The sequence below is a fragment of the Cyprinodon tularosa genome, unplaced genomic scaffold (assembly GCF_016077235.1).
Source record: "Cyprinodon tularosa strain WSP-4 unplaced genomic scaffold, ASM1607723v1 ctg7, whole genome shotgun sequence".
Taxonomy (NCBI): domain Eukaryota; kingdom Metazoa; phylum Chordata; class Actinopteri; order Cyprinodontiformes; family Cyprinodontidae; genus Cyprinodon; species Cyprinodon tularosa.
Genome location: NW_024039451.1, coordinates 4,379,660 through 4,404,585, shown reverse-complemented (window position 1 = coordinate 4,404,585; position 24,926 = coordinate 4,379,660). Strand labels below are relative to the sequence as shown.

General features: G+C 35.0%; 1 protein-coding gene across 2 annotated transcripts in view; it reads left to right on the top strand.

Annotated features, from left to right (window-relative positions):
- Positions 1-1,216: 1,216 nt before the first annotated feature.
- Positions 1,217-24,926, top strand: part of cntfr (ciliary neurotrophic factor receptor) — a 281,027-nt gene continuing 257,317 nt past the window's right edge. Inside the window, exon 1 of one of the 2 annotated variants that reach the window (XM_038268292.1) lies at positions 1,217-1,464. The gene's annotated coding sequence lies outside the window, so the exon portion shown is untranslated. The remainder of the gene's footprint in view (positions 1,465-24,926) is intronic. The other variant, XM_038268291.1, reaches the window with a different exon arrangement.

Sequence of the window (24,926 nt, the reverse complement as noted above, 5' to 3'; positions counted from 1 at the left end):
GAAAACTATATCTAATAGTATTTGCTATGACAACCACATATGTGGTTGTTTGAAAAGAATAAAAGATGGATTATTTTTGAATATTTATCTAGTGCAGGTTTGTTTTAAGTTAATGTGGTGCTCCTTTTAGATTTAAAGAAGGTTAATAAACCAGATTGTAAAATATGGTTTTATTTTGAATGCTAAGTATACTCAGAGGAGCAATGTATAGTTAAGCCTCGAAATATTAATGCCCTACACCCCTGCTAGATTTATGTATAAAGTAATCTTCTAATTCAAGAAATGTTGTGTTGGAGTTTCCTAGGCAATGCTAAGGATGCTTTACAACATAATTTCATCAAACCATTGGAAACATACAAAAGTTTTAAAAATGATTAATGTAAGACAAAATATATATATTTTTTAATTAGTTATTTGTATCTTTAAAGTAAAGATTAATTACTTAGAACCTAACTGTGCATAACCTCAAAACGGAAGTATGAAGACAGCACAAGACATGTAGGTATTTTTACCTTTCTCAACATTATTTAGAAAATAATACATTTGGATAAGCCTTATTTGAAAATAAAAGCTCAATTGGACTTTTAGGTGTTAATCCAAATGCTCGTTATGTGCTATGAATGCCTAACAATTTATGTCATCTCTTCCCCCTAGGTAAAAACACTAAAATCAAATACATATACGATTTATATATATACATATATATATATATATATATATATATATATATATATATATATATATATATATATATATATATATATATATATATATATATATATAAAACTATTTCAGTTCTCTTTACATTAAACAAACATGCTGTCATACAGTGCAAATGTAAACCAGTTTGAGGTTGAATTTGTTGTCTGTGCAAATAAACTTGCTAAATCTGAAACTAAATCTGACCCTGATTTTATGTTTTTTTTTTTTGTATGTGAAGACAGTTCTACATACACTACAAGCTGACTACAATGGCTTTCATATGTTCGAATGTCTGCTGTTATGCAAATTTTTTATCTGTCCGTGTGTGTGTGTGTGCTGTTTGGGAGGGCTGCTCTCTCCACTACCCTCAGTGGTGGCTAGGGGGTGCAATGTGGACATGGTGTGTGTATGTTTAAGAGTGAAAGAGAGAGAGAAAAGAAGGGGAGAGAGAGTTAGTGTGTGTGTGTGCCTCTGTAATGTATTCCTGCCTGTGGCTGGGCTGGTCACATGGGGAGAGCAGCCTGTTTAAAACAGCATCGACTCTTTCAGTCAGAGCAGTGCAAGGCACAGAGACAGGCACATACGCTCTCTCTGTCTTGCTCCACGCACACACTGACACATGCTCACGCCTGCAGAAGGCAACTTCCCTTTATCGGACTGACACTACACACTCGCCGGGATAGCACACTCCCATTCCCCACTGGAGAAGAGGAGTGACAGATCAGGAAATAAAGAAAATACAGAAAAAGCAAACGCTTCCCTGTGAGTAACTCATTTTAATTGTCATCTTGTAATGCTTGCATTATTTTGGGGGGAACTTTGCTCCACTTCAGCAGTTTTTGGCTGAGATCCTGACAAAGACTGAGAGGGAAAGTTAGTTTGATTGAAGGAAGTGAGGGGAGATCCAAGGAAGATGATAGAATGCTGATAGAAGTCAGCAGAGATGTGCTGCTACAGTAACCCCGGACTACCTCCTCATCACTCTCTCCTTCTGTCTGTTGTCTCTAATGAGGTTAATTAGCAGTGTGCGATTGGAATGACAGGAATGCCTTTTCACTGAGCTGGAGTAGAGTCTGCTTTGGACTCTTGCGCTTTGTTGTACATGTGTGTTCTGTCCTTTGCATGCTGGATGCAGAATCCTACTCTGTCAGGATGATGTTGGGCAGATTTGCTAAAACCTATAGCAATCGAGATGGAAGTGGATAGCCTGCCCAATGGATAATGAGACGAAAGCACGTCCCTCAGGTCCCTCTGTATTCTATATCCTTTATTTCTTTCCATTGTTCTTATCTCTCTTTCTTCCCTCACTGTTCAGTCTTTTTTGTTTTGTTTGCTCCTTCTCTGATCTTCCCCTGACATGCTGTCCAGTTTCTTACTCTTCGTTCCTGTTTCTGTAATAGCATTAACTTCCCTCCCCTCTCTTCAGCCACTTTCAATTTGTCTGTGTTGCCAAAGCTGTAAGTGGTCTTTTTTTTTTTCTTCAACAAACTAGCTCTTACATGCTGATGTAGTTGGTGTAGATTGACCAGAACGGAGAAGCTTGCGGAGCTGTGAGGAGGGCAGGAGGGGTAGGGAGTGAGGGGGAGAAGAAAGAGAGAGAAATGACAGAGAAAGTGGAAGGAGGGGAGGGCTGGGGTGGGGGGCATTGAAAAGGCTGACACTGGCTCGGACAATTAGCCCAGGGAGTCCGTCCTGGGGTGCTATTCTGAGAGAAGCTTTGGCCCCTCGGCCCTGGGCACTGGGTCACGGGATGCCTTGACCCTTCCAGTTGACGGCTAGGCATGGGAGCCATTATCACAGCCTGATTGATTAGCAGTGAGCGGAAATCCCTTTTCTCTTCACTCCTTGGGAGAAAAAAAATTGAAATTTTTTTGTCTTTTTACTATTTCTGGTTTGGTGTTTTTGTTGTCTTAATATTGAAATCTTTCATAAATGTTTCTTTTTCTTCTTCAACTACTGTTACTTGTTGATTTTCACTTTCTACTACCCTGAAAAGGTAGTTGGACAACATATTAAGTCATTAATTCAGGTTGTGACAAAGAGTCACAAACGATTACTTAAATGCAAAATGTGGATAACCTTGCGCTGACTTTTATCTTTATGATATGATCTTAGTGACAAAGTTGCTAGAGTGAACTGTAATTTTGCACTTTTATTTAAAAAAAAAGTGTAATTTTAGTTTCTAATGTCCAGCCATCTCAGCTTGCTTTGTTTTCACATTAGAAGCTTCCCTCATCTTCTTCAAGCTTCTGTGCATTTGCAGAGATTTGTTAATGATTAGTATTCAGATGTGGCACGTTTGATAACAGGGAAGGAGAAAAACACTGTTTGAATGCACAGTTCAGAGAGTGTAGTGATGGAAACAAGATTCCCCCCCCCAAAAAAACGGAAAAAAAGCAAGGGTATTGTTAAACAGGTCCCTAAATTTACATCTTAGTGTTTCCCTTTTCTTGTTCACAAGTTTTAATCTCCTTGGTCCCTTTTCTCTCTGACGCCAACTACTGTTGCTTTTCTCTAAACATGCACCCCACTCCACCCCCGTTCTCACCTCCCCTTCCTCAGACTTGGGGTTTAGTGGGGTGTTTAGCCCAGCTCACGGGTGATCAAAGCGGTGTGTGTCAGACTGGGCTTAGCCCCAGTGCTCCTAATGGAGCACCGTTTTCATGCCTAGTTGGTGGTGGAGTCGGGGGGGATTGATAGGAGGGTTGAAGGGACAGGGGAAAGAAAAGGAGGAGGGTGTGCAAGTAGAAAGACTGACAGAAAGAGTTCGGGGAGGGAGGGAAAGCCAGACAGGAAGACAAGCAGAAGAGAGGGAGACATTTTAAAGTGGCACTGGGAAGAATATTACATAGGACAGGCAAATGGATGGTAATGAGGAATCGGCAGAAGGTGAAAAAGTTAGAAAAAAAAAACCAAATGCACATAGAAGTACATGCTGAAAGATGAGCACTCAGGGTGACAGACTGCATGTGACCGGAAAAACAAGCAGAATGTGTTTCCAGTCTGGATCTATTGCTCGGTGTGCATCTCCAGCCAGCGCTGCTTTGGAAGCATCAGTTAAAGGGATGAGACAGGTGTGTGCATGTGCAATGCATAGTGTGAGTAACACAGACCCCACCCCCCCAAAATGGATGTGCTTCTGGGTATATGAGGAGCATCTGTGTGCCCATATGTTTGTATACCAAGCAGCACACAAAGATGCCTGTAAACTGTACGGTATATTGATTTTTCAGACTGCTAAAAGCAGTCTAGACATTTTGGCATTGATTCTAAATTTGTTTTTGCTTTTCTTTGTTTTGTTTTTTTATTATCCCAAAAGTTTCGGTTATGCAAAGAAAAAAATATCCAGAAAACAAACAAAATAAAAGTTTTTTTAATTATAGTATTAAAAAAAAAAAGACTTGGGAACTGATTTTCAAGACCTTAAATGAAGAACAGCAATAATAAAATATACACAACACTTTTAAACCAGTTTATCTTTCTGTTGCATGTCAGATTTTTACCTTATTGTAACAATGGATAGAGTAGTTGTCTTGTGGGCTCCACCATTGTCTCCTGCCACATGTCAATTTACCATGGAGGGACCCAAATTTGCATACAGTGATCTGTGAACTGCAATGTGTGTTTTTCTCCCAGATTGCAACACAGGCTGCATCCATCCTCCTATTAGCTCTAACAAGCTTCAGGCTGCCTTTATGACAATGTGTACATATGACAAACATTCCCCAACACACGTCTAAGAACAGGGCTGATCAGAGTAGGAGAAGGGAGTCCATAATCCAATTCTTTTGTACAGACAAAGGCAACAAATATAGATGGGGTCAAAAAAGTTTCTAAGCCTTACATCAGAACACCTTTTTCAGAATACACCATCCATCCATGTGGCCGTCCATGGATCGATTGATACATCCATCCGTCCGTCTGTCTGTCCATCCACCATCCATACATACATACATACTTCCATACATTTATCGGTTTCTATTTAGCTGGCAGGGAGTATTTCAATGAAATTAATTATCACAAACCTCTAAACATCATCCTAATGTTAAGCCAAGTAAATATCTCAGTATCAAAATGGCAAACCACTGTCAAGCGAGTGATTTAGAAACTACTGAAGACCTGTAATTGTCTGTCTTAATGGATGGTTAATGGATAGGATGGTTTTTCTGCTGTAAGGTTAAACATTTTGGTCATTTTGATTACTGAGCTTTAACTCGCATTGTTTCTGATCAAAAGTTAATATATTTTACTCTAACATCAGTTTGGATTTAGCTAAAGGAATCTCTAATCTGATTTAAGTGAAGTATGTTGACACTGATTTTAAGTGGCCTTGATATTTTTCCATTAGCTTTATAACTAAGATGATGGTGTTTATAAGATTGATATCAATTCATCACAGTACTAGAATCCATCTGCCCAAATATTCTGTCTATAATATGATTCAGAAACCAATGATAAAGTATAACATGATATATCCACTCACCATCTTGGATGAATTAAACTAATAAGAAAGTTACTACATGTAGACTGAATAGCTGAAGTAATTCAAATTAACTTCCATTAAAAAAATAAAAAATAAAAAATGCTTCTTTGGTTTAAATATTTTTTGCAATTTATTGACTTTAACCTCACTAGCTTTCACCTTTCTTTAATGATAAGTGAATGTTCATTTTAGGCTGAAAACACCACTTTGGTAAAGTCAATATATTTTCTTCTGTCTGATATGACAAGATATCTTTGATGAGCGCATTTTCCTGCAAATTGACACAAAACAGAGACATTTTACGTGCCTCCCTGGAAACAAATGCAGGTGAGAGCTTTGGATGCGAAAAGGCCTCAAAACAGAGAGACATTAAAAAGCCAACAATCCTCTCTGGTGAAGCGCAGCTCCCACGCTTTTTCTACCTTATTCTCTCTGTGTCTTTGGTTAGAAATGCCACTCGCTGTGTGCTTACATCTAACTGCACCCGAAGGTGTGAAAACATGACACGATTTGTTAAAATTTGGCCCCAATTAGGCTGCCTCACACACATTTCCAACATATATACTTTGTAACCCTTCGTCTATAAACTCTAAGCTCTTGAAAGTGCTTAAAGCGAGGCTTTGTAATTATTTCAGCTATCTGTAGGACCCCACACACAGAATTATTTAAACATTAAACATATTATAACATGAAAAATAATATTTGTGTCATTACTTATGGTTTAATGTACTGTATAACAATAAATTATTGCCATGATCCACCAAGATCCCAAATGAGGGCTAAATTACTTGTGCAAAGAAAAATCTGCACATGAAGTTGGTGACAAAAACTAAGATTTAATGAATAATTGACGACAGGTGCAAAATGGGAGGGATCACTCTATTTAAATGATGCTTTGGTGTTTGCTGCTTGCTTTCATTTTGAAAGGGTAAGAGAGAAGAGCAACACTGCGCACAGATGGCAGGTAAGATCGCTTTGTGGATAAGGTGCATGCAGAGGAGAATAGAAAGTATCTATTCTGTTTGTGTGAAATGTAAAAATTATCAAAACCTTTTCCTAGAAGACTACTTTTCCTAGAAGACAGAAACACAGCTGAATGGCTTCTGGAAGTTTATTTTCATATGAAATATGTGTTTTACTTTTTAAATTTCCCAAAAAATATTTAGCTAAATATTAAAGATATTAGATATTAAGAAGCTTATCAAAAACACCCCACTGCCCCACAATATGACATTTATCTTGACCTTTTTTTCAATTCTTTTGAATTCTTCAAGTTCTGTATGCTATTGTGAGATAATGTTCTACTTTTTGTTAAAAGACAAAGTTTATTTTGAATTGTTTTGCAAAATAAATGTAAGACTTTGGGGGAAATGTAAACTAAGCTTGAACGAAGGGAAGTTTCCATACATTTTGCAATGCAGCAGATGTGTTTCTGGATCTTAGTAATGTTTTCTCTCACCTTTGAATTTAGTTGCCTTTTAATTTATTTTGCTTACTAATTTACTCCATCTTGTTTATTGAAAATGGAAATTTTATAGTTAAAGAACGAAGAGAAAAACTATCAAGTTAAAATAGAAAAAGAATCTGTTATTACAGTCATAATAAAGCAATAACATTTACCTTTACTATTTCTATCTCCATTGCATGGAATTTATTTATCTTATGGCCAATGTGAGACAGTAAAAAAAAAAACAACTGACTAGTTTAGACAGAGTCAGAACAGTTCGCCTGTTTTATTCTTCATGCAAAGTTGAGATTACCTTAAGTTACCTTGTAGATTTCCTACCCTCTGCTTTTTTGATGTATTTGCCCAGACAATTAAGCAATCTGCATTATTACAGGTGTCACTATCAATCAAGGCCATTTTTTCATTTCCTAAAGATAATGTCTATTAAAAATGGCCAGGACAACCTTAAGGTGAAAAACAGATTTCATTTTATTGAATCGAGAATTAATTTTTACTTTCTTTAATTAAAGATGAAAAAAAAACATATATAGTTTATAAAAAGTATTCTGCTTCTATAAAACTTGGAGGCTGTAGCTTTTGCATGCCCAATTAATTTTGCACGTTTTTATTCAAGCAAACCTTTAATCCTTTATCAAAAAAGTTACCGTTTTGGATCACTTGCGTACCCCTAACAAAGAAGCATGCGATTTATATCCAGTCATTCAGCAAAGATACTTTAACGTGGAGGTACACTTCATGTTGACCAATTAGACGAGCCCTTGAAAGATACAGATGTTACCCACTGTAATTTAAGTTTATATGTTTTAAAAGATTCAAAAGCTAAGGGAAACTTTAATCAAGTTAAGTTTAAAAGTAAAACATTTAAGTCCCTGTATTATGATTGATGTTCTTGGGTTTTGTTGTAACAAAAAAAAAAATGTTTCTTTCACTCAGTGAGTGTTTTTTATGAATTTCTTACAGAAGCATTTTCTTTTTTTCAGCATATTATGGTGCAGGACTCTTTTTTGCAAATACATTGTCCTTGATTTTTGCCATCAAAATATACATATTTTTTAATCTTACAAAATAAATTAGGTCATTTTCTGTCCTCCAATAAGACTTGAAATTAACATTTTCAATGCATTTTACCGAAATTTTAAGATTTTCAATGTTAACTCACTTTATATCGGCCATTCTCCCTACATTTTACAAGCAAATTATAAGTAAATATATGTTGCACTTTCAAATTGATATGTTTTGTTTATACAGAGCTGTCTCAACCCTTATGTGTTCTTGTTGTCCAGGAGATGTGCTGATATGTTCCTCCTCAATTTCATAAGGTAAAAAAAAGGAGAAAAAATTGAGAAAATGATTTATCCCTCAGCCTCTTGTAAAATTATGCCTTTGACCTGATACACACTAGCTTAAGAAGAAAAACCTTAACAACTACCCCACACTGTTCTTGCATATGTTAGAGACCAACACTTGTAATTGCATTCAGGAATAAAATTCAGCTACATTCAGTTTATAAAACAGATTTGTCTAATATAAGCATATAGTGTGTTTGAGTATGAATGCGCCATGAGGAACACATCCAACAAAACAGCCTCCAGGCAGTGGTGCAACCTAGAGTTGTATACATGCAATATAGAAATATATTGTAGGAGAAACTCATTAGGATTCAGGGACAATTACTGTAGATACATGATTTGTTTTACTTCTTGTTTGTCTGTCCACCAGGATGTCTGGACTATAAGTCAGCTAACCACTCACTACAGATGCAAACATGCACCCACACACTGCAATAAAGTACATTAAAAGCAATCATAGTAAATGTTTTTGTTTGTTTTTTAATATTTTCTTTTATGAGCACACAAAGCCACACATATGGGTTCAGTTTGTACTTGCAGTTTATTAAGTTTAAAATAAAAAATGCTTTGCTAAGCTTTACCTTTAATGATCTTTGAACTCTAAGGAAATTGGTGCCTTATGATATTCAATGTGATAGCCCAAACTAGATTAATCATATTTGGTTAACATTTTCAATCAATTTTATTCTACTTATCATTATTATTTATAACATTACCAAATATAAGAGCAGAAATTATTTTAAATTATTATATTTTTCATTGTTATTTGCATCCTATGCATACAGTTATTTTGCAAATGTGAACCTAATCCAAATACTTGTTTATGGTGTGCAACTAGCTACACCTCAAGCAATGCCTGTTTTGTAAAAACGAGAATGCTGCACAGTACCAAGATGCTTAAAAAATGTTCATTAATGTTATTTGTGTCTTAAGTTTAGATTAAGAAGCAGGAGAAAACTCTGTCTATGAGTTTGTTTAAATGATTGAATGAATGAGCTAATTTATCAAGAAGTCATACAGAAGGGAAGCAGAAGCCAGATCATGTTGGTCACAGAAAACATCTCTGTGTAGAAAGGTCCTTAGTGGAGAGGGATGTGTTTTTAATTTTTTTTTTTAGTTCTATGTGCAGCAGCTGGCCTTTACAAATAAAGTTGAAAATGGTACATTTTTAGGTAAAGGGTTATTGCAACATTGAGACGTTTTCTCAAACTGTCACTGTACTTTAGGCAACTATGTAATACAGATTAAAATTTAATGTGACTTCAGTTCATCTGTGGTTATTTTTTTTCCTAAAAAGTTTATTTTCATATCAAATACATGTTTTACTTTAAAATTTCCCTCAAAACTTGTAGCTAAATGTTAAAGATAATAGATATTAAGAAGCTTATCAAAAACACCCCACTGCCTCACAATATGACATTTATCTTGACCTTTTTTCAATTCTTTTGAATTGTTCAAGTTCTGTGTGCTATTGTGGGATAAAGTTCTGCTTTTTGGTAAAAGACAAAGTTTATTTTGAATTGTTTTGCAATATTAATGTAAGACTTTGGGGGAAATGTAAACTAAACTTGAATGAAGGGAAGTTTCCATATTTCTTGCAATGCAGCTGATGTGCATCTGGATCTTAGTAATGTTTTCTCTCACCTTTGAATTTAGTTGCCTTTTAATTTATTTTGCTTACTAATTTACTCCATCTTGTTTATTGAAAATGGAAATTTTATAGTTAAAGAACGAAGAGAAAGACTATCAAGTTAAAATAGAAAAATAATCTGTTATTACAGTCATAATAAAGCAATAACATTTATCTTTACTATTTCTATCTCCATTGCATGGAATTTCCTAATCTTATGGCCAATGTGAGACAGTAAAAAAAAAAAACAACTGACTAGTTTAGACAGAGTCAGAACAGTTTGCCTGTTTTATTCTTCTTGCAAAGTTGAGAGCACTCCAGTTTAGATTATTTTAAGTTCAGACTCTTAAATTTGTTTATGTTCACCAGTTCCTTTAAAAGTGCTGTATCCTATTCTTTTAAGGTGTAAGGAAATGGAATTACAAATGATTTGAAACGCTTTGCGGTAAAACATGCTCCCGATTTTTGTCCAAAAGCATATCTAAAGGCAGAAGAAATGAAGGGAAAAGAAAACTTCTTTTCAGATTGCATTTCTAAGTGAAACGTGGGAAATGAGGAAAGTGAGTTAGAGTGCAACCATCACCCTGGAACTGAGGGAAAGGCTGATAATTTAAGAAGTGTGACAAGAAGAGGTCAGCTGTGGCTATCATCAGACTGCGATCACTCTTTGAGGATAATAGGAGGTCAGGCAAAGGAGAGAAAATAAGATTTACTACAAGAAAGAATGCTCCTACTCTGGTAGAATTGAGGAATACCAGAAATAATGAATACCAAGAGCGTTAACTCAAGCAGCTAAGGGAATGCGGGTGAAAACATAAATCGATGTGTTTGAGACTTTAATAGAAGTACATATGTTGACCATATAAACAGTCTTAGATCCATTTGCTTTTAGAAATATTAATCAAGGAGTTAAGACAAGTTTAAGTGACTTGAAAAATGTTCTTGTGAAAATAGATATCTACATACACTGTGACTTTATTTCCCTCTTTCTGAAATGAAGCAACTTAAATTGATTTTGTCCGTTACAGAGTTGAAGAGTAACACTTTATTTATGTTAGCTGAAACATTACACTACTAATTTATTATAATATTTGTGTCTATTTTACTCAAATAAAAGACCTGCTGTCACCATCACTTGTGCACAGGAAATGTTTATCTATCTTATACTGAGGCAGATTATTAATAATACAGCATACAAGGAATCCATAAATTTTCCATCAGTTGGGAAGTCAGCATGGGGCGCCTATTTTATAACAGCGACCATTAATCCATTTCTGGTTTAAGAATTTTTTCAGATATATTTTTCTATCGCAGTTATGAAATATGTATGGCTTGATGAAAGGCTTGGGGTTTTGCCTCCGGCAATGCTGTCTGCAAAGAAGATGTCTCTTATATGTTGAGTGTTTTTGTTCAAATTAATGAAGCTGCATTCTGTAAATTGTGTTATTGTTCATGCCCGTCCCTGTCCACACCTGTCCAAATATATGACTTCCATTGTCTGCATATACTGCTGCTTTTCTTCATGACTGTGCATGTGAACGGGTGAGTGCCTGTTTCAGAGCTGAGGGCTTTTAATCTATTAAAGCCTGATGTCTAAACCCTAATCAATATCTCCCCTTCTATTTCCATTACTGTACACATGGAAAGCGATAAATAAAGCATGACAGATGGAACTCCATAGTCACCACATATTATGCATAGGTTCCTTTAAATACACTCAAAGGAAGCAAAAAAAAAAAAAAAAAATTACATTGACGTATTTGGTTTATACATCTTCTGTTGAAAAGCTTTTGGCTTTTGTGTTAAACTAACTATACTGTATGCAGCCTTTTTTAAGTGAAAAACTGTTTATTTTTTAGACTACCATATTAACTGATATAAAATTACAACACGTCCAATAATAGCATAAATATGCCTTTATCTTTAAGGCTATATGACAATAAGAGCAAATATTAGAGCGCTATCATATAATCCACATATTGTTTGAACTGTAGCTAGGCCACACCACCATAAACATACCATATCATACCAGATTTATTAATAGAGCACTTTAATTACCCATGGAAGAAAAGAGTTTTACACAGAATAAATAAAAGAGCAGTGTTGTGAGACAATAATAAACCAATATTAAACTCAATATGATTTTTAATATATATATATATATATATATATAGAAGGCAAGGCAAGGCAAATTTATTTGTATAGCACAATTCAGTACAAAGACAATGCAAAGTGCTTTACATGATTAAAATACAGCAAGATAAAACAGAATCAAAGCAAGTAAGAAAAAATAAAGAAATAAAAAATAAATATAAACCCACATATTAAGCATCCCATCCCTCTTTTGCCTCTTTAAATGTTGTATTCCCTTTCATATAACCCCTTACACAATATTCGTGTCATAATCTATTTATCTTAGCTTTGAATTGTCAGGAGATAGCCACTTTAAACTATTCAACTTACAATATGCTTCACAGTTTTATGGACGGTTTACAACTGATGACTGCTGCACAACTGGAAGCTACAACTACCCTTACTTTCCTCCACTTAATTCAAACCTTCTAAACTGACAGCATTTGCCTCTGCTCAAAGCCCACTTCATTAACCATGTCTAGTTATGTACATATCTCTCAGCCTTAATTAATTTGTTATACTTAAGTGGGAGATTTGCATTAGACTAGGCCTGCCTTTGGAGTTCACTTTATTAGTGGTGTCTGGACAAACCCCCTGAACGATAGCCCCATCCACCCATAGCATAGGCTTTTATTTAACTGCCCTCACCCGACAATATTTTCTCCGAAGGACCGTACTTTTGTGTATTTTTCTGGTCCACTGTGGTAGTTTATTAGCAATGTCTACTTTGATAGTCAGTGTGCACGCTTGATTATGGCTGTAAGGGAGTGGGCTGGGCGCTTGGCCGGACAGGAAGTCTGCCTAATGATATTAACAACATCCTTTATTGGGTAGCCTCTGCAGGCGGAGGAAAGGAAAGTAGAAAATAAAGAGGGAGGGAATCTCCAACCGCGGAATAGGGAGAGTGAGCAGCTGTAAAATAAAAAGAGGAACTAGGGGAAATATCTTGGGGTATATGATGGAGGCACAGTGGGAAAACGTAGAGTTTTACCTTGTCTTGGAAATTTTGTGAGAAGCAATCAACAGTTTTTTTTTTTCTGTTTGTTTGTTTGGAACATTTTCCACAAATAACATTTGATTATGAATAATCTTTGCCAAGCCAAGCTTGGCAAGAGTTCACCCTCACATGCTCATATTTTCATTATTTCTTTTTAACCTACATATGTACCCCTTTACTGCAGATATTTTCCAACTTACCTCTCTGTTAATTGGAGGTACAGTGGGTAAGATGTACAAAATAGCCATCCACACACAGAAAAGCAAAGTATGACCAAAGACAAATAATTTATTGAATAAAAGACAACAAAACACTGCAGCATTTCCACAATGGCACTGATGAACAATTCTATAATATATAAGTAACATTAATGTTTTTTTATAGTTTATGTTCAAACCCTCCTTAAGATACATGATTAAACAAATTAACTTAAATAAACCACAGCATTACCTCTACGTATATTTTTATGTAGCAAATTAATATGACTACAAGTTTAGACAGACTGGCACACATTATTACCAAGCATTAAGAGGTTACCATTGCTTAAGTGTAAAATATTCACATCATCAATAACCCTATAATGATGCTATCTGATGTAATGCAACCCTATGCAGATACTTTGCGTGCATTGATAAAGACTACCTGTCTTATCTTACCTGAAAGGAGTGTTTTTTCTGATAGCTTCAGCTGATAAAACTGTGCCTACTTGATGGAATGTGTAAATTTCATATCCTTTTGAGTAAAATGCACAGTAACATCTTGCCAAATGCAACATATTGAGTCCTGCTGCAAAAGAAAATTATTCTAACCTTTATTTTAACAAACAAATGGGCATGAGGCACGCCTTCTAAATTATAATGAAATGTAACAGCATGTCATTTTTTTACATCAAAACCCTCATGAAACACAAGTTTTGATGGACTAACATATGTAGAAACATAATGGTAAATGGCGTTTATGCATTTTTGTAGTGCCTTTTCAAGTCAGGGGACTTCAAAGCGCTTTATGCTACTTTCAGCCCTTCACCCATTAATGCCCATATTCATACACTGATGATGGCAAGCTACATCGCAGCCACAACTGCCCATGGGTAACACTAACATCATCAATAAGTGTCCTTGGGCCAGACACTTCACTGGCCCAAGGACACTTATTGATGAAACAGAGACAGACTGAGTCAGGGTAGGAACCAGCAACCCTATAGTGGCAGGGTGAACTCCTGCACCCTACACCACTGTCACCCAAATCCAAAAATAAAGCCATAAAAAAATTCTGATTTTAGAATAGGAACTATGAAGGAAAGGTTGTAGAGCTGAATGACTTTAGCTGTATTGTGCTCTTAAAACAATGATTTTTCATAAAGAAAAAGGATTTTGGCCTTTCATAAAGACTTTTCATATGAAATTTCACATAATTGCCAGAACTATAAAGAAAACACTCAAATGAAAAGGCAATGCTCAACTTCTTTTCCTTACAAAGTTGTGCCAATTTTTTAAGGAGCTGTTTGTCTCAAGGACACATTTATAGCCTTAGAAAATAAATTAGTAATGCAATTGCATCCAAAATCTACATTACTTCAGAAAATAAATAAGAATCAACCAACAAGTAGTTCAGTTTTCTGATGCCGTCATTTTAGAAGTTGAGGTTTTCCTGGCAGTGTAGGCTTCAGCATCTTCTCCTCCTAAATACGGTTGACTGACACACATGCATGCTTTCACACACACTCAGCGACATCCTTGAATTCCAAACAACAATGCTGGGATTGTTAAACAGAACCAATGCGCAACCTCCTTCAACACCAAGTGATAGCTGTCACCTTGAAAAGCCTATCTTAAAGTCAAAAAATGTCATTGCTGGCAGTTTCCTCTATTTACCTTGGCGAGGTGCCTGAGATCCCATAGTCATCCCAGATGTGTGAGCATAAATTTAAGCCGGCATGCTTATTTTTGTGTTTGTGGGCATGTTGTTGTTCTCTACAAGCATGCAGCTGCAGGTTGTTGTTTATATTTTATTTTATTCTAATTTTTATCACTGTCTGCTTAAGTTGCTGAGTGTGTGTGCATCATGTATATGTCAGGAGTAGGCAGATAGAAAAAAAATCCCTCTCTCGCACAATTCTCTGAGTGGTGTCAGCATCTCTTTGCACCTATAGCTGTAATGACAAGTAGCATGCAGCCACCAGTCACCATGTCATAGATCCATGGAAAGCTAAAGAATTCACAAGTAAAATTTGTTTTGCTAATCCCTGTATGGCAACGGTATTTCTTATAAATAAATGCATGCACTCAGTGAATCTGCAGTGACACATTTAATAAAATTTTATGAAATTCTGTGTATTTTATGAAGCACCAATTCACAACACATGTCATCCCATGCAGTTTAAAGAGACAATTTAATCAAATCATAAAGACAGATTTGTATAAAGTTTTGTTATCCATAGAAACCGTATTGATTTCATCAAGTCATTGACTTAGAAGGATCCCCCCCCCCCCGGATGAGCATGTGGCAACAGTAGATATTTGCTTGCATCGTGTCATTAACTCTGCAGCATTCCATGTATGCAGCAACAGTGCAGAAGAAAAACTTTGAGGATATAAAAGCAGACATGTAAAAGGAGAGTAAAAACCGATTAAAAAAAAACCTTCCATGTTAGAAAAAGTAGTGGTGGCAAAGTTCCATGATGTAGGTTACTCCGTCTACGCAAGACACAGTCAAGTGGGTGAACTCCCATGCAGTTTTCATTTGAAACAGGATGAAAGAGAGCAGATACTGTTAGTCACAGTCAAAGCTGAGCCTATATTAATGCCTGGCAGAGAAACAGGACTAAGCACTAAAAATCAGTTTCAACTATAAGATTTATAATGGGAGTTGCTGATGGCAGAAGCCTAACTGATGCCTTCCTCAAGGACGGTGCCACAGTTTAATAGCCAGATTAAGCTACTATAGTATGTATACTAGCAAAGTGAATAAAAACTGTTAAATATTCATATCATGTCTTAAAAAACATAACAGACACACAATAGTGGAAATATATATGTTGCATTTTGTGTTTAAATTAATCAATTTGATTAAAGACTTGATTTTAATTTTTTGTCTTGTTTACTCAGCTAATGAAATGCAATCAAGGGCTGTATTTGGAAAAAAAAAATGACCAAAATCTTGTATGGTGACAGATTATTCATGTCTGTCTATATCAGGGCAGCCGTCCAGGGCTACTTTCCTGCACGTTTCAGAGGTTTTCCTGCTTCAGCACAGTGGATTCTGATGATTGTAGTTCAGCAAAAGCCTGTTAATCAGCTATTGATGTAAATAAGCTGTGCTGAAGCAAGAAAACCTCTAAAAATCTGCAGGATGGTGGCCCTGGAGGGCCAACTTTGGCAAACCCTGCTATATACAGATGTCTATTTTGTGTGAAAGGATAGCTTTAGTCTTTAACATGATGTATTTTTTTTTTCTGAGAAGGAACCATACAACAAAGATTTCAAGAAGTTGAAACATAAGACTGGAAAAAATTTCAAACAAAAACAAGATACAGATGCATGTCCCTCACAGTTACGTCTCACGGCAAACTAAGATTTTTGTTTTGAAGCAACTCTGGCAAATCTAAAGCTGGAGAGGAGACATAAACCGGCTACATGAAGCTCCCCAGTTCTGCAGCCAACAAATTAATGTGTAGTGGATAAAAAAAAACCTGGGTCCAAGCACCAGCTGAACACGCCATCTGTTTCTCTGCAATTCTGCTCTTTAGAGGGGTGCACGTTTTGATTTATTTTTATTTCCCTTGTCATCTCATGGGCATCATATTATATTCTGTCACCATGTTGCTTTTGCTGTCTCAGTGCAGCTTTTTCTTTTCTCAACATTAGACTTTGTTTGTTTAAGCTTTTATTTGTCTCTCATTTTGACATCCTTTGTTTTTATTTCCCTTCCCTGAAAATAATTGTGCCAAAAAATTGCAAAAAACAATGTATACTCTTTTAACATGTGTTATTTTTTACACTCAACACAGCATGTAAACTTAGAAAAAAACATGTGTGAGATCTTTCATTTGTCTTTTGTTTTATTTTTTTAAAAACACATTTTTTATGGCTTCTTCTGAGAAGCCATATTTGTAAATAAAAGGACACATAATTACTGAGGCCAGCGGCTGTAGTCAAGTTATCGTTTTACCATCCTTTCCTCCAGATGCAGCCTTCACTTCCTCCATCTGTGACTCTGATTGTTTTCTGCAGCCACCTGTCGTGCTGGAATCATAAAAGGCCAAAAGCAGCTCCTCACTTAAGTAACATTATAATTCATATTATGATGTTACAACGTATTTTGCATTTGTATGCAATACAGCTCCTTTGTTGAACAATACTTTTGTAAAAGCCACAACATTCTCTTATTAGTCTTCCTGCTCCAGGTCTCCACAACTGCAGTTTAAAATGTGAAATGAAACAACTGAAAATATATTATTTTAAACTCGTCTAAACATTAAATTACTGGATATTACACACAGTATAGACTTATATGTTTAGAAAAGGTAATGGATCTTGTGTGTGAATGTCCATTTGAGACAAGGGAGTGAATTCAATTTCACTGTAAAGGCATGTTTAACAGTCCATCAGTTTCCTGCCACACATTCAGCTTTCACTCCCCATGACAAATTCCTTGATTTCCTCACAACACATTCCTGTTGCATTATTGGTCATGGACATTACATGGTCCCACATACTTTACTGTCAGAGTATGGAGGGTTTCAAATTGCTCCTGTGCTTAAGTAAGAAAAAAAGAAGAAATAGAGGAGAAGGAGAGTTTACTTTTTTCTACTTTTTTGAGCTTAAATTGATAGCATTTGCATTTTATATTTTAACTAAGTAAAGTAAAATGGAAATTATTTGTTTTGAGCCAGTCTATACTGTTATATTTTTGTGTCAATAGAGGGATTGACATCCCTGCCTTACTATTTTTAAATCGTTATAAATACATAAATCATAATTTTGCAGAAGGGTTCTATAGGGAGATGTTGGGCTTTCATCATCTTACATTCTTTCTCAGTGAATAATCTACGTAACCACTTACAAAAGTAGAAATTGATTTTTGTTTAGACAGGATAGTCAAGCTATAACGGCTTGTCAGACTTAGTAGAGGAGGATTTCTAGCCAGCAAGTTCAGTCAATCACTCCATCAATATTATTATTTTTTTGTGTTTACAAGCATTGCTTTTCCATGAGATGTTTTTTGGCTGAGTCTTTATATCTAAGTTTCTAGTTTTGGGATATCGTTTTTACTTGAAATATTAATGGTAACCAATAGGAGAGCAATCTATCGTAGTTGACAGTACATATTATGCTTACCATAGAGTTTCATCTAAGTTATTGCTTAATATTAAAACTTTGTCAAAATTTCAGTTTGTAAATTCTTAAATCTGTTACTCAATTAAATGTTCAAGACTGCAGCTTTTTAAAATGAAAACTCCAACAATCTGGCTGTAGTCTATGTAATGGTTAGACTTATTTCTCTCTAATATTTCATTTCTTATATTTTGAAGAGCTCTTTATAAATGCTTTCTTCTTCAAAACCCAATAATAAACATAAATTTTCCAGCTCCTTATTGCCACTAACATACAGTCTTAATTAAAACTCAATTAGACATAAAAGATGTAAACCTTTTGAAATACGTCAACTGGCTAAACCTGGTCAGTCTCAAGTTTAAAAGTCTTTTTTATCAGGGTTTAGAATTAAAAGAACTCTACTATGCTTGTGTAAACACTTCACAATGACACGCACACAAATGTATATATATATATATATACATATATATATATATATATGTATATATATATATATATATATATATATGGCTTGCCAAAAATATAGACAGAAAAAGCAAAGTTTTATCCCAATGCTATACTATTGCAGCTCTGCTATTTCCTCACTACAAGAAAAAGAAAAAATTCCATTGGAAGTTCATTCTGAGTGACAGAATGTAAAAAGGAAAAAGTCCATATGGAACTTATCACAGCCAACCATATTTCCCTATTACTAGAAGCAATTTGTTGTAATTGCCTACTTAGAAGTGATGTGGCCTCAAACCTGGATATTTCTTCTCAAAAATCTACATGAAATATGAGAATGCACATTAACTGCCCAATTACATTATAATAATTTAGAAAATTGACTAGTCCAGACTCGAATGCTTCTTTTAGATGGTGGCATGGTCTGGGTGTACATTACACTGCCTAGGGTAGAGAGAAACCATACTGAAATGTAACATACATGCTTAGGATTCACTCATTACAAGCGGTTGTCAGTGCTGGGTTGAAAAAAGTGTGTGAGGTTTTTAGTTGTTAGAGGAAAATAAACTGAAAAAAGACCAGACAAGATTAGAAAAACTGTGGGAGACTTAACTTGAACCTTGGCTGCAGAACTTTTCATTACAGTCCCCCTGTGAAGTTTCCAATATAGCATTCTGGCCTCTGTTTGCAATTTTCTTTTGCTGGAGGGCTATTAATTATTTTTAAATCAAATTTTTTTTCATCACCCTGGACTGAGTACAAAAAGTATGTGAGGTCATAGCACATTTTGCTGATTCCAATTGCATGGACCATCTTAGCTCTATCCTAATTTTGCTGATAACTGGCTGCAACTGAGGCTTTTTTGGTAAAGTTAGACTCGCAAAAGCATTAGTTTAAAATGTCCAGAAGTCCCATATCACACACTGCAAAAAATGTAAATCTAAGTAAGTCAATTTTCTTAAAATAAGTGCATTTTTTCTTGAATTGAGCAGATAAGAGAGTCACTTTGCCAATGGGATAAGACAATTTACATTTAAAATAAGAAAAAAAAGCAACTGCAATCTCTTCTTTCAAGTACATAATAACAATTATATTTTAATTGTAAAATGCTTAAAACATTGGCAGGTAATCGTATTTTCCTACTCAAATTAAGGGTAAATACACTTATATTTTAGAAATTTTTACTTATTTTCTGAACATTTTTGTGCAGTGCAGTTCTTAAATGGTGTCTACCTCTGTGTCAAAAGCTTAATAACAAAGTAATTTTATCCAATAACCCAGGTCAAAGAATATGTCTGAACAGGCCTGACTGTAAGACAAGCTACCATCTGATCTTCAACACTTTTTTTGAATAAATATTTAAAAAAAAAAGAAAAAAAGAGAACAGAAAAAAGGGCAGACATATATACATATACATCATGATAATTAGAACGTTTTGTAGAGTTACTATGATTCCTTAGCTTATTGCATAAAGTGAAACTCATTTTATAAATTCATTAGGCACTGAGTTAGACATTTCAATTGTATATCCCATTTGTTTCTGATGATTATAGCTTATGCAGAAACAGATCTCAAATGTCAGTGCACAAAATAAAACATTGGTATGAGATAAGGTCTTTCAAAAAGTGTGTTTTTAACAGTAAGTTTAGTATTATTAAAAGTATGGTTATTTCTAATACACCAAATACTTGATATGGCCTCCTCCCCATGAATTACTGCTTAAATGTGGCATATCATAGAGACGATCAGTCTTTGGCACTGCTGAGGTGTAATGGAAAACATTGTTTCTTAGATAGTGGCCTCCAAGTCATCTGCATTGTTAGATCTGATCTCTCTTGTCTGCCTCTTGACATTATCCCAAAGTTTGTCTACTGACTTCGGTTAAGGCCAGTTTGATGGCCGATCCTATTTCATGTGAGCGCTTTAAACTGTGAGTAAGTGAGAGTGGAAAGTGCTTTTATGATGTGAAGTGACGCTTACATGCATTATTCTGTATACATTTACAAAATTTTTGCAAGTATAATATCAACTTGTCCAAGGACTGCGGGTGGAAAGTAACATTTTTGCTATAACCTGGCACATGGCATCTCTTCTTTCTTAGATTAATGTTTTTTGTGTGTTGTCCCTGATTAAATAAAGAAATTAAAAAAATAAAAATCAAGCCTAGTAACACCAATGAACTAAGTTTGGGTACCTTTCGTGTTCAGTCAGGTGGAAATATGGCTGGACATTGCAAACACACTCTCCAAACTTGTCAGCAGAAGGAAGCATAGAGTGCTATGAAGTTTCCTTGTTTATGGTGGTTTTCAGAAAGCAGAGCAGACCAACGCCAAAAAACATCAGTGATTGTAGAAATTTTCCACTGGACTTTTAGTAATGTATATTCTGGGAATCACATCCCATCCTCCAGACTCTAGGACCTTACGTACCAAATTAAATGCAAACTTTACTTTTACTAAGAATAGGATATTAGACGTGCTTCATAAGAGGTTTTGTTTTCCTCTCCTTAGCCTGGTAACATGCTTGTAGCCATTGAATAAGAATCATCTTTGCCTAGTGGCTGCTAATGCACTCACTAAAGCATCAGTCCACTCCTTGTGAGCTGCACCAAATTATTCAATAAGTTTTGCTTTACAATTTTCTCAAGGTTTTGGTTTCTTTAATGTTGATGGGGGGCCAATCCATTTTTTACAAGCTTGGGTAGAGCATTTAGTGAAATACTAGCTTTTTTAGGTGTGACCTTTGTTTGGCTTAACCTCCTTAAACAGTGTCAATAACTGTCTTGTGAACATCTGTGAAGTAAACACTCTTCCCCTGCTAATTTTGTTGCTCACTTACTCAGACTGAATTACCATTTATCATGGTAAGATAATTTACAGGTGCTTTTAATTATTAGCTTTATAATGTTGTGAAACCACAAGTTTATAGTATTTTCCTTTTTTTTGTCAAAATTAAAATTCAAGTTTTCATCATCTATAACCTATAATCATCAAAATTACAAGAAATGCATACATATTTCTCTCTGTTAACTGCATCTATATGATGTCTGCGTTTCACTTTCTTCTCAGACTATGATGTTCTATTATTTTTAGATTAATCTGTGCATCAAGGATAATGGACCTACACTGAATTCAGTGAAAATTTGAAACAAAAAACACATTTTTAAACACACAGATAACCTTCAGGAGGATTATCAATATTACCAGAATACACTACCTTCTTTTTCCAAACAAAAATTCCCACATTATGCTTTAAGCCAAGTCAAGTATACCCAGTTTCTTCAGGTGCACAAGGCTTTAAATGGCTTTTATTTTCAATAGACAAGTATAAGGGATTCTCATGAGGCTGTGACTTTCCCATTAGGAATACTATCCCCACAGCACACACATAAAGTCAAGAAACAGGCATTAGCTCTGTTGTCTCTGCCTGCAGTGGCTTAGACAGATTGTACTGAAATTGTAACCCCCAGTGAGTTTTTGGAGCTCTGCCTGAAGATTGCACTGTGAAATGAAACCAGGTTTATTTCTTTTTAGGTCACGGTTTCTAAAGTGGACACCCAAACTAGCTTTTATTTAGTGGCCAAGTAAATTCTTTTCAAAATGCAAATGATTGTACTTAGAATTGAATTACAGAGGTAAACACAAGCCAGGATGGTTTTGGCTGCTTAGTTCTAGTCTGTGATGCTGAATGTAGTTTTTATCATGTTTTTATAAGATAGACCAACAAAAAGTGTATTCATGTTGTCCATTTTTTAATATCTGAAAAGGGTTGCAGGTGCTTACAGCCATGCAGGTTTGAAAACTACTTCTGTAAAGCAGTATAATCATGAGATGACAACACCATTAAATCTAAGGCTTACATGCAGATAATGGTTATAATTGAAGATGAATGGTTGTAAATACAAGGCAGTGTTTTGGTAAACATTTTCTCAGTAGCTCTAAAAAACGTTGCCAAAGGTTTTCAAAAGCCATGACTTGACAAAAACTTAGGCTAATGTTTACTTTCCCACTGGAAAATCATTAAATAGAACTACAGGTAAAGGTTTTAATAAAAGCAAATCTGGTAATATTACTATATATTTTCTCCATCCAATCTTTCTGGGCTATTTCATTATACACTATTTTGGTCAGTCACCTAAAATTCCAATCAGTTAACGATTTTAGTTGAACAACAATGCTTTTGTAATTTTAACTATGAAACTCAGACAACCGTATGCAATATTTAAGAAAAAGATTACATGGCAGATTTGGAGATTGTGTCTTTAGGAAAAATGCATCATCTATGGGCGGTCCTGGGGACTGGCATCAATCATTGCCAATCAAATCAACTCGTCTAATTTGCTTTAAAAGCAATGCACTCCCTGCAGGAGACACTGACAGATTTATTACAATGAGACAACACTCTTGCTCTTAAAGGGGATGTAATGTGACCAGGATTCCATTGTCCTGGAGCTGCAGCATTTCAAGACAGAAATATGTAACATCATAAAGAGATGTCTGGGTTTATGTTATGCCAGTTTGACATATAGGAATAATTTTTAATCTATGTTTTGGTCTAGAGAATTAAACATTTAGATTCACTGGAGCTTAAATCTGATTCTTTTATTTATGTAAGCTGGATAGAATATGTATTTTTGTTTAAAAAATTTTTTTTTCACTGAACAGGAATCAATAGCTTTAGATTTTTATTTATTTCTTGCCTTGGTAATTAAGTTAAAATAAGCTTTTCATTCCACTTAACTTCTATAGAGTTAATAATGTCTATATGAAGTAATGCCTATATACTGTATGTTCATTTTCAACATAGGAATATATTAAACTATATATACTTAAAAATCACTCATGTTTTTTTTTTTTTTGCATACACATAGACACTAGGACACTTGGCTGTAACATCGTCTTTTTCCCCAGCAGATGTTGCATGTTTCAGTGACACACAAGAGCTCACAGGAAATTACAGAGAATGAACATTTGGCTTTAGTCAAATCAAACAAATGTAATTATTTAATTTAACCATAATGAGCCTTTTGTGAACTTCCTATAGCCCTTCAGACTTTTTTGGAAAGTAATTTGTTTCCCAAGACAGAAGCCGTCAGACATATTCCTGAGTGCTGTCTGGATGCAGATAGTGAGTGGATGATGATTACATCCCATTTGTCTGCTATAGATTATAGCAGTAAAATGGGAGAGCAAAAGATTTTTCCATCATTTGGTCCAAACTGTCTGTCACTGTAATACAAAGAGATGTGAAGAATTTGCAGACAGCTTTTTTCACTTTTCTCACCTTTCCTGAACAATCCTGTTTAGTGGGAATTTGTTCAAACCATCTGATATGTAAATTTACCATCTCAGCACTGGGAATTTTGGAAGATGCATCCTAATACTGTAAAAATGCCAATTTCCAGGGACATGAAAGTCAACCAGTTATTAGAAAGTTGGATATGGCTAAATGCATGCAGTACTGAAAGAACCTGCTAATAGTAGGGTCTGGATGCAGTGTGAGTGGGTAAGAAAAGGTTTCAGAAATTCCTTTATTGAAATACATTTTCCATTTTGTTTTACAAGGATATCATTTAATTACATGTACAATTTAGCCTTCTCTGAAAGAAAAAAAAAAAAAAAGGTTTATAAATTGTGGAGGCATTTTGTTTTGATAATAACTGTGGTTGTTTAATTTTGGCCCTTTCGGTGTTATAAAAAAGTAAAGAAGAGATAGGCATGTTAACACCAATATGTTAAAAAAAAAAGTAAAAATTTAGTTTAGAAATGGATTGTAGCTTTTAACCAGGCTTCATAACTTCAAACAACTACACTCATTAAAAATCTGAAGCAGATCCTGTGCTTTTTATGGAAGTAATGAATTTATTTAATAACAACAACAACAAAAAAAAAAACAAGATATTCATTAGTTTGGAGATTTCTTGGCCGTTTTCTCCTGTAAAAAGCAAAATCACCCAGAGGAAGCTCATGGCTCCTTATTACCAATAGAACTAAACTGACGTGAAATTTGAAATTTGCAAGGAGAGAAAATAGCAGTGATAAGAAATACTCCTACAGTATGGTTAATTTGCTTTTTATTAAAAAGTGCAGTGATATTTTAATCTTTAAGACCCACAGTAAGATCAGGAATCAACAAAAAAATGTAAATATAAAATTAAAATACTTTAAAATGTTCGACATTAATATGAAAAACATAAACAAGTTAAAAAAATATTGAATTATTTATCTCAAAGTCACTTGAAAATATAAAGTAAATCAAGACAATAGAGCCCTGCAGTACCAGAAATACAGTGCATCAGAAGTGGAGACAGATAGAGCTATGTGAGGAGTCAGGCCACCAGATGGTCTAATGACCCCAGGAAATATTACAGCTGGCAACCATACA